At 35.5% G+C, this 12,201-nt stretch overlaps 1 protein-coding gene across 1 annotated transcript in view; it reads left to right on the forward strand.

Moving 5' to 3' along the window:
* LOC122201112 (disks large homolog 2-like) overlaps positions 1-12,201 on the forward strand; it is a 1,368,059-nt gene that overhangs the window by 364,856 nt on the left and 991,002 nt on the right. The gene's annotated exons all lie outside the window — the stretch shown is intronic.

Raw genomic sequence — 12,201 nt, forward strand, 5'->3', positions numbered from 1 at the left:
TCTAAAACATCAAAGAGAGGCTAAATTGTATTTTAATATAGTTCCAAAATTTGGCACATTTTAAACACCCTGGCATCCTAAAAATGTATTCTCAAATAAACTAGCTCCAGTTACCACTAATTACTTAAAATCTTAGGCTTTTTGTCAAATTCTAGCAAATATGTTTATATATTTAAAAATATGCAAACCTTATGCCTCTGGAATTCATTGTTCAATTCTTCCCAGAGCCTTATCAGAAATGATTGAATGACTCATGGAAATGGGTATGTTTAGTCTCGAGAAGAAAAGATTAAGGATTGGAGGACAAGGTATTTACCTTCTTACACCTCTAGAGCTGTCATGTAGAAGAAAATATTGATGTTACCCAGAGGGCAGAAGCAGAGCTACTGTGCAAAACTAGCAGGAATGTATATATGGGATTGCTGTGAGACCAAGACTCCTGGCAGTTACTACCCCAAACAGGTGTAGACTACTTGATAAAGCAGCAGTTTCCTATACCTAGAGATTGTCCAGGGCAGGCAGATGACGTGGCAGTGGTATTGTGCAAGGGATTCCTTCAGCAGGAGGGTGTACAAAATTGTCTCTAAGGTCTAAATCTAACTGTAGGAATCAGTGAATCTATTCTGTGGTTGGATTAATACCTTCCTTCTTTAAACAAATGCTCATGTTTGCAAACAAATACACTTATTCTGTGTACTGACCAGTGTAAATCAAGAAAGGGCAAAGGTGGGAGACTGGATTGCATTTAAGAGTACTTAAATTTCAGGTGTTTACCTTCTAACTGCTTGAAAGAATCCCTGTAAGAACCTCCACAGGGAATCCTTTCCTTCTTTTCACGCTGCTTGTCTTTGTCCCTTTCATAGCACATTTGAATTAGTTCTAGAGCATAGCTCCTAAAGACTTCAAGCTAAGAAGATTAATCAAGGCTAGTCTAAAGGCAGCATAGTTGTAGTAAACAAACAAACAAAATGAACAAAACAATAAAAGCATGTTAGGGTCTTAACTTTATATATTAAGTCTTAAGCATATATATGATATTATAATTGTCTAACCACCTACACTTTGGCTGATTACACCATGTGTTATGCCATTATTGGAAAACGTCTATTTGGAAAATGTCTATTAGAGTTAAAGGAAAAGTTTGCTTTTTCTGTAGATCGGATCTCAAATGTAAAGGAATCTTTCCTACTTACCTTTATCCCTTGTCCTCCAGGAATCTCAGAGTTAAGTTATCTTCAACTTTGGTTTTCATTTGAGTAGGCTTTCTGTTTCTGTTTCTCCCTTCTGTCTTACTTCTTATTCTCTTCTGGTAAAAACAGTGCATTGGTTTTTACTGTAGTGGTGTCTTTTATGGAAGACACCTCACATCAGTTTTAAAAGTGGCCACCTATGAATAATAAACCCTTGATAGGAAACATTCAGGCAGGAGTATGTTTGCCTTCCCTTTTGGAATTACCAGTGCATGGTGTGACCCCCAAGGTATTGTGAAGAGGATGGCAAGGTGAATTCATCCAGGACTTCTGTACACAGGCTATGAAGTAGCAATTTTGGAACCAGGACTTTCCCCCCATGACACTTTAGAAGTGTTTGTGCTGAACAAGATATGCTTGTAGATTGTCTTAATGAACAGACTATGTACCTTTCTTATGTCAACAATAGTGATGAAGATAAACCGGCATAAATTTTCCAGAAACACACACACACACACACACACACACACACACACACACACACACGTAGAGTTTGCCAATTTCATGGTGTAAATACTCCCATTATGGCTGAGTTCAGGCTTCCACCCTGAAGCACCTGACTGCATTTGGAAAAAAGAAACAAATGAGGCTTCACAGGCCAATGGGAGCTGGCTCCAGCACAGGCAGGCTCAAACACATGCAATTTTATAGCAACAGGACACATCTCCTAATCAAGTTGTTAAGGGATTATTATATTACAGTTCAAGTGTTTGGAGAACCTGCCATGACTAAAATCTAATGTGTTATTTTCTCATAAAGGAAGCCTATTAGAGTCAGAGAAATGGTAGGAAGGTACAAATTCTCAATTAGCACTGACACATTTTCAACCTTTCTGCTCCTTTGATCTGTCTGGTCCTCTTGGGTTAAGCAGTAAAAGAGGGAAGAGTGAGGAGGCAAAACCCACAAGCAGCTAATTCCCCTTGAACCATACTTAGGAGTCAATGCAGCTCTCTTGTACTAATTAAAAATTTACATATGGCATGCCTGAACAGAGTGGGAGATTGCTGGATAACAGTTGAAATGCCACACTGAGCAGGCTCTAAATCATTAGCTGAGCAATCTTACCATTGCAGGTTTGACAATCATTTTCTTCCATCACCGCTTATCACTGGAAGCCTCGGTTCTAAGATTCATTTGCCTTTGGTGCACACCCGCTGCCTAGCTGATAGATGGGCTTGCTTAGCCTGTTTTCATTAGAATGCCTTGGCTATTGTGAAGTATGGGGTTGGAAGGAGAAACGCAATTTTGCAGTGGATTCGACAGAATTTGTTTTCTTTGCCTTGAGATGGGGATGTTTTCCCTTCAGATGCCACATAGACTCTTGCACAAAAGAAACTGGCCTATAATAAAGCATGAGGATTTTCTTTTCTGTTTAAGTCAATTCCAAAATATTAATCGAGTCTCTACTGTGCACATAATAATAGGTGATGGGGAAACAAAGGGCAGTAAAACTCGATTTCTTTTTGAGTATGAGCAGGGAAGGGGCAGAGAGACAGGGAGACACAGAATTTGAAACAGACTGCAGGCTCTGAGCTGTCAGCACAGAGCCCGAAGTAGGGCTCGAATTCACAAACTGCAAGATCATGACCTGAGCCGAAGTTGGAGGCTCAACCGACTGAACCACCCAGGCTCCCCAGTAAAACATGATTTCTAAGTATACTTACCACTTTCCTAAAAGACCAGAGTTCTAATTATTTGTTACTTATTCTCACTCTGCAACGGCAATCAAATTCCTGAAGCCTATGTACTGGGAGACCTCAGCCATCTAGCCAAGTACTCTTTACAGAGTATCTGATAAGAGAGCAAGAGAAAGAGAAAAGAATGGGAAAGGGAAGGAGGAAGAAGGACAGGCAGGCTTATTTTTAAGAGCCTGGACTTCAGAATACCTGGATTTCAACCCTGGGCCTTTCATTTGGTAGCTATGTGACCTTGATCAAGTTAACCTATCTTGGCTTTCTTATTGGAAAAATGGCGGTTACAATAATATTTATGTCATAGGATTTGTGTACTAATTAAAGTAATACATGTAAACTGCTTAGGACATGCTTGGCACATTGGGACCACTCACTGGATGTTGTCTTTGACCTTCTTGTTACCATCAGCCAGCTATCAAGACAAAGGCCTTAAAATGACTTTTACTAGATTCATCTCATTTTACCTCTGTTGAGATTATCTCTGCTGAGATTATAATTTAAAATTATAAATAGTTCTCTTTAATCAAAAAACTAGTAAATAGGGATGCGAATATTTGTAGCTCAGGTCTCTCTGGATCCAAAGCCTGTATTCTTTATCACTCCTGTGCTGTATCACCTTTCTCTAAACTATTCTATTTTTAAAGAGATTTTAGATTCAAATTTTCACTTACTGGGTCCATGTATGTAAAAGTAGAAGGTCCTTTTTTCTTATGCCCTTATTCTTAATTGTTATTAAGCAGATATATAAGGGAATACATAAGAAATTCAGTTTTTCGAAGTGAGAGTCATCAACACTAGTGATAGATGGAAACTTTATAAAGAAATAGAAGGAAAATAAGTTCTTTCTTTAAAATACCTCAGTTCACCCAGTGGTAAGCTCCCAAGAGACTATCTTCTTCTCTTGTGGCAAAACAAAACAAAACTAACAAAAATCAAAGCTAGTATTTGGGCGCTAGTTTCCTTTTGGAAAATCCTTTGCTCTTGTAAGAACATGTTTCTTGGCAAGAAAAGCACACTTCTGTTTTGAGCAATTGAAGAATTTTCTGCATTGAGATACACTCCTCACAGTAGGTGCGCTTGTCATTGAAAATCCCAAGTAAGTCCAGCCAATCAGCCATCATGTTTCTTCTGCCCAGGATATGGCAAGATCTATTTCTATAAGTTTTATTTGGTTACTTATTCTTTTAAAATGTTCATTCTATATATGCTTATTTTTATAAACTATCTTATTTTCAGAAATAAGCAGTGTGAAAGTTAGACATTCCACCACAAATTAATTAATGAATAAAGTTGTTCCATGTCAACGAGACATCTGTTAGAGCAGAAATCCAGCTGATTGTTCTAATTCTACTTTTCTTCAGAACTATTGGTTTTGTTTTAATAAATTTACTGTCAATATTACCATCATTATATGAATACCTGCACAGTCGAGGTTTGTGCTGGTTTTGTTTATTATTATGTCCTTAGTCCTTCAACAAATACTTGTTGAATTAGTTATTTGTAAGTGGAAATATGAACACTCATAAATAATTATCTTCTATAAGGTTGGTGACATTAATAGAAAAACAAGCAAGCAATCAAGGCACAGACTTCTTATTTTCCCCTTTCTGTTGTCCTGTTTTCCCTGACCTTATCATCATTGACAAAGAATTTCATCAATTTTTATGCTGCATTTTCCTCATGTATTACATATCTGAAATGTGTCCTAGGGGCGCCTGGGTGGCTCAGTCGGTTGAGCATATGATTTTGGCTCCAGTCATCATCTCATGGCTCATGAATTCCAGCCCCATGTTGAGCTTTGGACTGATTGCATGGAGCCTGCTTCAGATTCTCTGTCTCCCTCTCTGCCTGCCCCTGCTGCCCCCTCACTCCCACCCACCACTAGCGAGCTCGCTCTCTCTCAAAAATTAATAAACATTAAAAAAACGTTTTTAGTGAAATGTGCCCTAAAATCAATGATATCTTGCAACTAAAACTGGCACCATCTCCTAGGGTACATTAAAAAATGGTGTCTCTTATGGTGATAACCTTCTTAGACTCAGTGACTATTTATAAGGAAGATTAAAGCTGTTGTTTCATAGATTGGTGTGAATTTCTTTAAGTAGATAAATATGATTTTCTGTATTCTAATTCTCATGTAGATGACAGTAAACAGTCCTGGAAGCTTTACTGGAAAATAGGAATATGAGAGGTTAGGATATCCTTCTATACCTTTGAACAACTGTGCATTTGTTGAATGTCTATGGAAAAATAGTGGACCCTAGGCAGTGCAAGTTTGGGAAAATTATAGGAGAGATTGCTTATGAATGTTGGAAGCTGGTATATAGAATTGAGGGCAAGAAAGATAACAAAGTGGACTTTGCTCCAGTATTTCCTTACCAGCATTGCCAGAGCCTGCTCATAGGAAATATATTTTAGCCAACAGTGTAAGTCCTCTTCCTCTATGAAGCCCTACCTGTTAACTCTTGTCTGACTCCACCTGGTCATACCATCCTATGGTACATGTAGCTTGCAAATTTATATATATATATGTGTGTGTGTGTGTGTGTGTGTGTATATATATATATATATATATATATATATATATATATACATATATATATATATATATGCGCCTTTTTTCATTATTTTAAATAATTTTTGCATAACTATATATTGTCCTTTCCTCTAGACACTACATTTGTCTTGCTCTTAATAAATGTGTAAACTCCTATAACTAGACCATATCTTATTCTTGTTTTCTTTTTTCTTTTTTCTCCCTTATTGGCATTTATAATGAAATTAGACCAGTATTTCCCAAATTGTATTGGTGGATTTTGGTCACCATTATAAAGAAATGAAGGATTTCCCTGAGTTTTTAATATGATAACATGTAATATAAACCTCTAAGATGGGGATATGGTTAATATACAGTATTTCCCATACATGTTTGGCCATGGAACACTTTATTCAAAAATTTTTTAGTTGGACCAATACACTTTGAAAATACTGTAACAGAGACATAGACCAAGACTAATACAGACTACAGAAATCATAACATAAAAATTCATTCTTTCCCTGAAATCAGACTCAACCAGATTCAAATATCAGGTCCTCTACTTAGTAGTTATGTGGGCTTCCTCAAGTTACTTAACTTTCTTTAGTCTTGGTTTTCATATTTGTAAAATAGTGGCATCCACTTACATGCTTCACTGACATTTAAGTGAGAAAAATCTATGCAAAGATAGCTCAGAGCTTGACACATGAAAAATATACAAAAAATGATAGCTATCCTTATTGTTAGTGATATATTAATATTATTCCAATATTCTAAATTAGGAACTTTTGAATTATTATTGGAATTTTTTTTTCATCTTTAGTCTCTCCTTTGTTTTCAAATGGCTTAGTGTTCTCACCTTCTTTGTATCCACAGCTGCTATCCCAGTCCATGTTTTCATTACTTCTAGGCAGAAAGTATTATGGTTATTGTAAAACATCATGGGCTTTGGAGCCAAAAATATGTGCTTGAATTCTGATTCTTCATTTTCTGGCTGGATAAACTTGGGAAAATCATCTGGCATTTCTGAGATGCAGTTAAGTTGAATATGAACAAAGCTCTTTTGTGTTTTGATTGATTCATTCATGCATTCATTCATTTGTACCTTAGAATCTCTTTGACTTCCTACCGTATGCTGGGCTCTATGTTATTCCCCAAGGATACAAAGAAGAACATGCCTTCAAGTTGCTTGCATGCTATAGTTAGATTAACATATTTGGAGATGCATACATAAAATATGTCATACTATGTCCCATAAAGAAAGTATCAAACAACAGGCAAATTCTTAAGAAGTAGAGAAGTAATTTAATTTTCTCTGAGGTTGGAGTGCTACAGATGCATGTGGTCAGAGAAAACATAATAGAGGAGGTCATTTTTTGACTTGATGGAAGTAGCAGATATAGGAGAAAGGTCATGGTTGTCTTAGACTCCAGCAATTCTGTAGCAGTATGGAAGAATTATAGAAATTTCAGACAGTGGAAAAGGGAGAGATAGAATAAAGGATCAAGCAAGGAGTACCAGGTCCAAATCATGCCAGAAAGCAAGGAAAATGGGCAGGAACAGGTAATGAAGGGTCTTCTGTGGATATTGGACTTCACCTTGGAGGTAATGACAAAATGACTACACAGTTTAAAAGAGGAGAGACACGGGCAGATTTGCAAATTAGTGTATTACTCATGTCATGTAGCAGATTAGAAGAAAAACAAGAAAACGGTGATATCACAATCAAGGTCATCAGGTAAAACACCAGAGGCAGACAAGCTCTGGGATAAAGCAGAGGCATTGGGGATGGAGCAAGGGATAGATTAGAAAGCTTATTTAGGAAGATATATAATCAGGACTTGGAGACCTATAAATATAGGAAGTAGAGGAGAGAAATAAATAGAGTTTAGTTCACTTTTTTTTTATTTGACCAAGTGCATGGAGGAGGTATTATGGAATGAAATCAAGAATGCCAAAGGAAGAGAAGATTTTAAGATGGGGTAAAAAGATTATGAGTTTGGGTTTCAATATTGGAGTTTGAGGTCTTTTGCTGTACACAGGTTGAAGAGTTTCATATGTGGTTTGAAACAAAGAACTGGGAATTGAGAGAGATCTGATCTGAAAAGGGAGACTTGGAGCCTTCAGTGTAGTTGAAACAGTGTGGCCAGGATTATCCAGGAAAAAGGGATGAGAGATCTGATGACATAAGTACAGGAGACAATACCACCAGGCCAGGGTTTTAGGGACAGAAAGGGGCCTGCTGAGGAGACCATAAAGCAGTGAGTGATTTACCACAATACACATTTTAATGTTTCTTAACTGACTTATACATTTCTAGTAAAAGATCATATTTTATACAATAATAAAATGTAGGCTCCACTGTATTGCTTAGAATAGTGTTAGCCAAACACTAGATGTTTTTCAAATATTTGTTACTTGGTAATTATTTTTAAAAAGAGAAAGAAATACCTTATGAAATATATTTGAATCCAATAATCATGGAGTCCTGACAATCAACTGAAAAAATGTATTTTTTCCCTTTTAGCCATAGTGCTTTTAGTAATATTACTAATTAGAAAACTAAGCTGATTTTGCTATTTTAGAAAATTCCTAACTTTAAAAAATGTAAAATTCATTCATTTCTCTCTCTTGCCACTAGATGGTGCAAGTAGCTGAGCTGATAGTTCAGGAAGCATCTGGTCTTAAGGGAAAAACCGGAGATTTGTGAGGCTAAATTGAGAAGCTCTTAGTTACTAAAAACATAAGAAGGTTTTGGCAGGGATTTGCATACTTGTGAATAATGCATTTTTGTTCCAGACCCAGACCTTGGTGAAAGGAAATGGCTGAGTGAAATATGGTCTTGACAGACATATACACTGATTCCAGACACAAAACCTCCTGGTCGAAATTCTATGCAAATGAAACATTTCTTCAGTTATCATTAATTGGAAAGGATACTGATAGCATACCTCAAACAATCCTGGACATTCAAACTAGAAGTTTGGAGAAAGGGAAGAAGAATATAATAGGCATAGGACCTACCTCATCATCTTAGAATTCAAGAATGCTATCTAGAATTAGCCACTATGGGTTCATGGGTTTTCATCATGACTTTGGACAGATAAGTCAGTGGAGTGACATCCAAATCCCCTATTTTGTTCATCTATACACTAATTATAAAAACAACAACAACAAATTCTCTCTAAGAAATATTAGATACATATATTAAAGGTATAATGTTTTAAAAAATGAGGAGTACTTATAATGATCCTACATAAGTGTCATTAGTGGTTATTTGTAACTGCAGGTATTCCTAAGTGACATACAGAAGTTCTTCTCAAGACTAAGATTTCACTACTTCCAAGGTTTTCTGTAAGCGTTTCTGTAATATACATAAAGCTCACAGACATTGTACCCTTACAGGGGCTTAATGAGAATGTTTTCAATTATTTTTTATTAGCAAATATACATAAAACTATTCCACATCTCACACATGCATTTATAAATAAGTTTTGGTATCTGATTGGGCTATAGAATTTTTAACTCTTTCCCGACTAATTCAGAAAAGGAATAGCATGTAGTGGAAAGCAGATGGACTTTAGAATCAGACCTGTTTGTGTCCATATTCTGTCTGTTTTGCTTCCTGGCTGTGTTTAGCAAATCTATTGACCTCTTGCCTACTGTACATAGTAATATGGGACATACAGAGTTGCTGTAGGTAATACTTGATATGATACATGAATAGTCTTCAGCATAGCATTTGACATCTACTCGGTGCTCAGTAAATGGTAATTATTGCATATTTTAAAAATAGAAACTGTGTGAAGGAGCAAATCTGAATTTCAGGTCAGTAAACTCTGAACTCTCAGTAAAGATGGACTCTTGTATCGTCACACTTGCTTATCTTTGAGACTATGGCTTTACACTACAGAATATTTTCATCTCAAATAAGCAAGGGTTTGTATTATTTAAAATTGTTGTTATTTTATATGAATGTGAATGACACCTTGGCTAGCTCAAATGAAGTGTAGCAAATAAGCTAGTGCATGGCCAGGTTTTAGGTGGTCCAAACAAGACTGTACTGAAGCATAAAGAGATACAGTTTCTTGGGTGGCTAGTTATGGAGGATATTAGAATATTTGTATAATCTTTCTAGGTGGCTACTTGGAAGAAATAATTGGCTTAGATTTATAATTTCTGGAATGCTTATTTAAAAATTCTTATAATTTTTTAAAATTTATTTCATCATTACAAGTTAATACCTAGTAAACTTTGGGTAGTAAAATAGAGATATTTAACAAACTTATTGAATTCATACATTAACCACATTAAAAGTGAGAGAATGTTATTAACCCATGAAAATGAAACTAGTTTTTATTCTCTGTCTAGCCAATGTATTTATAATAATACTTCACTAATTCTAAATATAAATCAAATCCCACTTCTGTAAACTTTATGGATTTACCTAGTACTGTTTTGTATAGTTTAATTTTGTTGCTGTTGAAATCAAGTTAACTCAGTGTTCTCTTCAGCAAGGAGATTTTCGCTGTATCCACAATCTTTATTTGTTCATTTATATTTGTTCAACAAAACTACTTGCTTCCTTCATGGGGAGGGGGTATGAAGTAACTGCTAAAGTGTAAAATCTAATTTCATAAATTTTGTTTCTTTGTATTCATATCCATTTATCAACCTTTCTACCTAGAGGCTGTTATAGGAGAAATAACAGTGGTAAAATGTAGCATTTACTGAATTCCTATTATATGTTGGCAGTACTCTAAATGCTTTGCATGTATTAAGTTAGCCCATTCAACCACCCCATAAGATAGGTTTTCTTATTATTCCCGCTTTATAGACAAAGGAAAATGGGCACAAAAAGGTTAGAAAAAACTTTTGTAAGGTAGTCCTTGATAGCTCTGGGATAGGATGCAGCTAGTTTGACATCATACCCCTCAGTCTCAGTCACGGTGCTGTATTATTTACCAGCAAATGAGAAGTGTATAGTTTTAAAACTGAAGGGGATAGTATAAATCATCAAATCCGGGAGTTTCAAACTGCAAGTGATCCATTAGTAGATGTGAGGTCAATTTACTTGGTAATTTCATAATAGGATGACAGAATAGAAAATTTGAGAGTACATTACAAGAAGAAACGTTTGCTTCAGTTTAGTGTGAGTGTGTTTGGGTGTGTACTGGCTTACAGTGTAAAATATCTTATTGTGATCAAGGTCAAGAAAGTCAGGGAGCCACTGATCTGGTCCAACTTTCCGATAATGTAAGAGGGGAGAGGAAGAAGAAAAGTTTAAGCCCAGAGAAGTTAAATGATTCCCTAAAAATATATTGGTCAGAAATGTCAAAGCCTGAACTTGAACACCTTATAGTATTAACCACTTCTATTTTCTCTATCCAGCACCTGTTGTGGCTGACATTTCTACCAATTAAATTACTTAAACCAGAGTTTCTCAAACTTGGGTATGCGATCAGGATCACACAGAAGCCCCAGGCTCTATATTTTTATTACCTCTCCAGGTGACTTTGTTACAAACTAACTTTGAAGAATTGCTGTCTTGAATTCCATGCCACAGCCTGTATTGAATGATTACCATGTGTATTATCTTTGCTAAATCCCATTAGAGACAAAAAAAAAAAAAAAAAAAAAAAAAAAGAGCCTCTGTCTACGAGGAATTTAAATTCTGTTAGGAAAATCAAGATGTGCATTCATCATTTAGTGAACATACACTATATAACTAAGTGCTTTTTAAATCTTACTTACTAAGGTTAGTAAGTACAAATAGAATTCCAGAAGGCAATTTTTAAATTCGTATATAGGCATATACAAAGAAAACGTCACCATGCTTATTTAAGAGAGAATGTTTTATGAGAAAATATGGTAGAAAAAGTTGAATTGATTTTTCCCAACTCACAGAGGAATTGCCAGTGTCAAGTGAGCAGATTTCACTCCAATGCAGCCCTCCTACGGGGTTTTCCCCCAGGCCAGCTGACTCACCGAAATCACCTTAGGTAGCAGCAGATGATTTCTTCGTTCTTCACTGGCAGAACACTATGTGTGTTAGAGTTCATGGCCAATTTGGGGTCACAGGTAAGGTCTTTTAAAATGCATTCAAAAGGCTCTTATCTAAGTCCTTTACATGTAACACCAGTGGGTAGCCACTTTAAGGGCCATTAAGCTACAGGGCACACATAGAAGTCAGGGGTCACTTATAAAAATCAGATCAAAATTGTAGTAATTAAACTTCAGATGCTCTAGAGATTTTCTGGTTTTCTCTCTTTATGCTGTATGCGAAGAAATTTAATAAGTTGTTTTGTTAGAGAATAGTAAGACATTTTGTTACCAGCTTTTAATTGTAAATTTCTAATTAATAAAAATTATAAATTATACATGAAAATATGTTTAAGTAGATATAATACATATATAAAATCATATAAACTTTTAATTAATCAAATTATAAATTCAAATATAATTATTAAAATGATAGAATTATTTAAAATTATTTAAAAATTACTGATGAAATTGATAAAAATTTATTGAAACAATATAAAATTTAAATATAGCATTTCTAAAAATAGGCTTTATTTCTCTGTTATGGACAGTGCAAGTAGAGCTGCTGCTAACCATTCAACATAATTATATGAATTAGAAAAAGGAACCCCTGCTCAAACAACATAATACCCTGTTATAATTTAGATCATGTGCTGTGTGGACCCACGCAGTACATTCC

The sequence above is a fragment of the Panthera leo genome, chromosome D1, assembly GCF_018350215.1.
Source record: "Panthera leo isolate Ple1 chromosome D1, P.leo_Ple1_pat1.1, whole genome shotgun sequence".
Lineage (NCBI taxonomy): Eukaryota > Metazoa > Chordata > Mammalia > Carnivora > Felidae > Panthera > Panthera leo.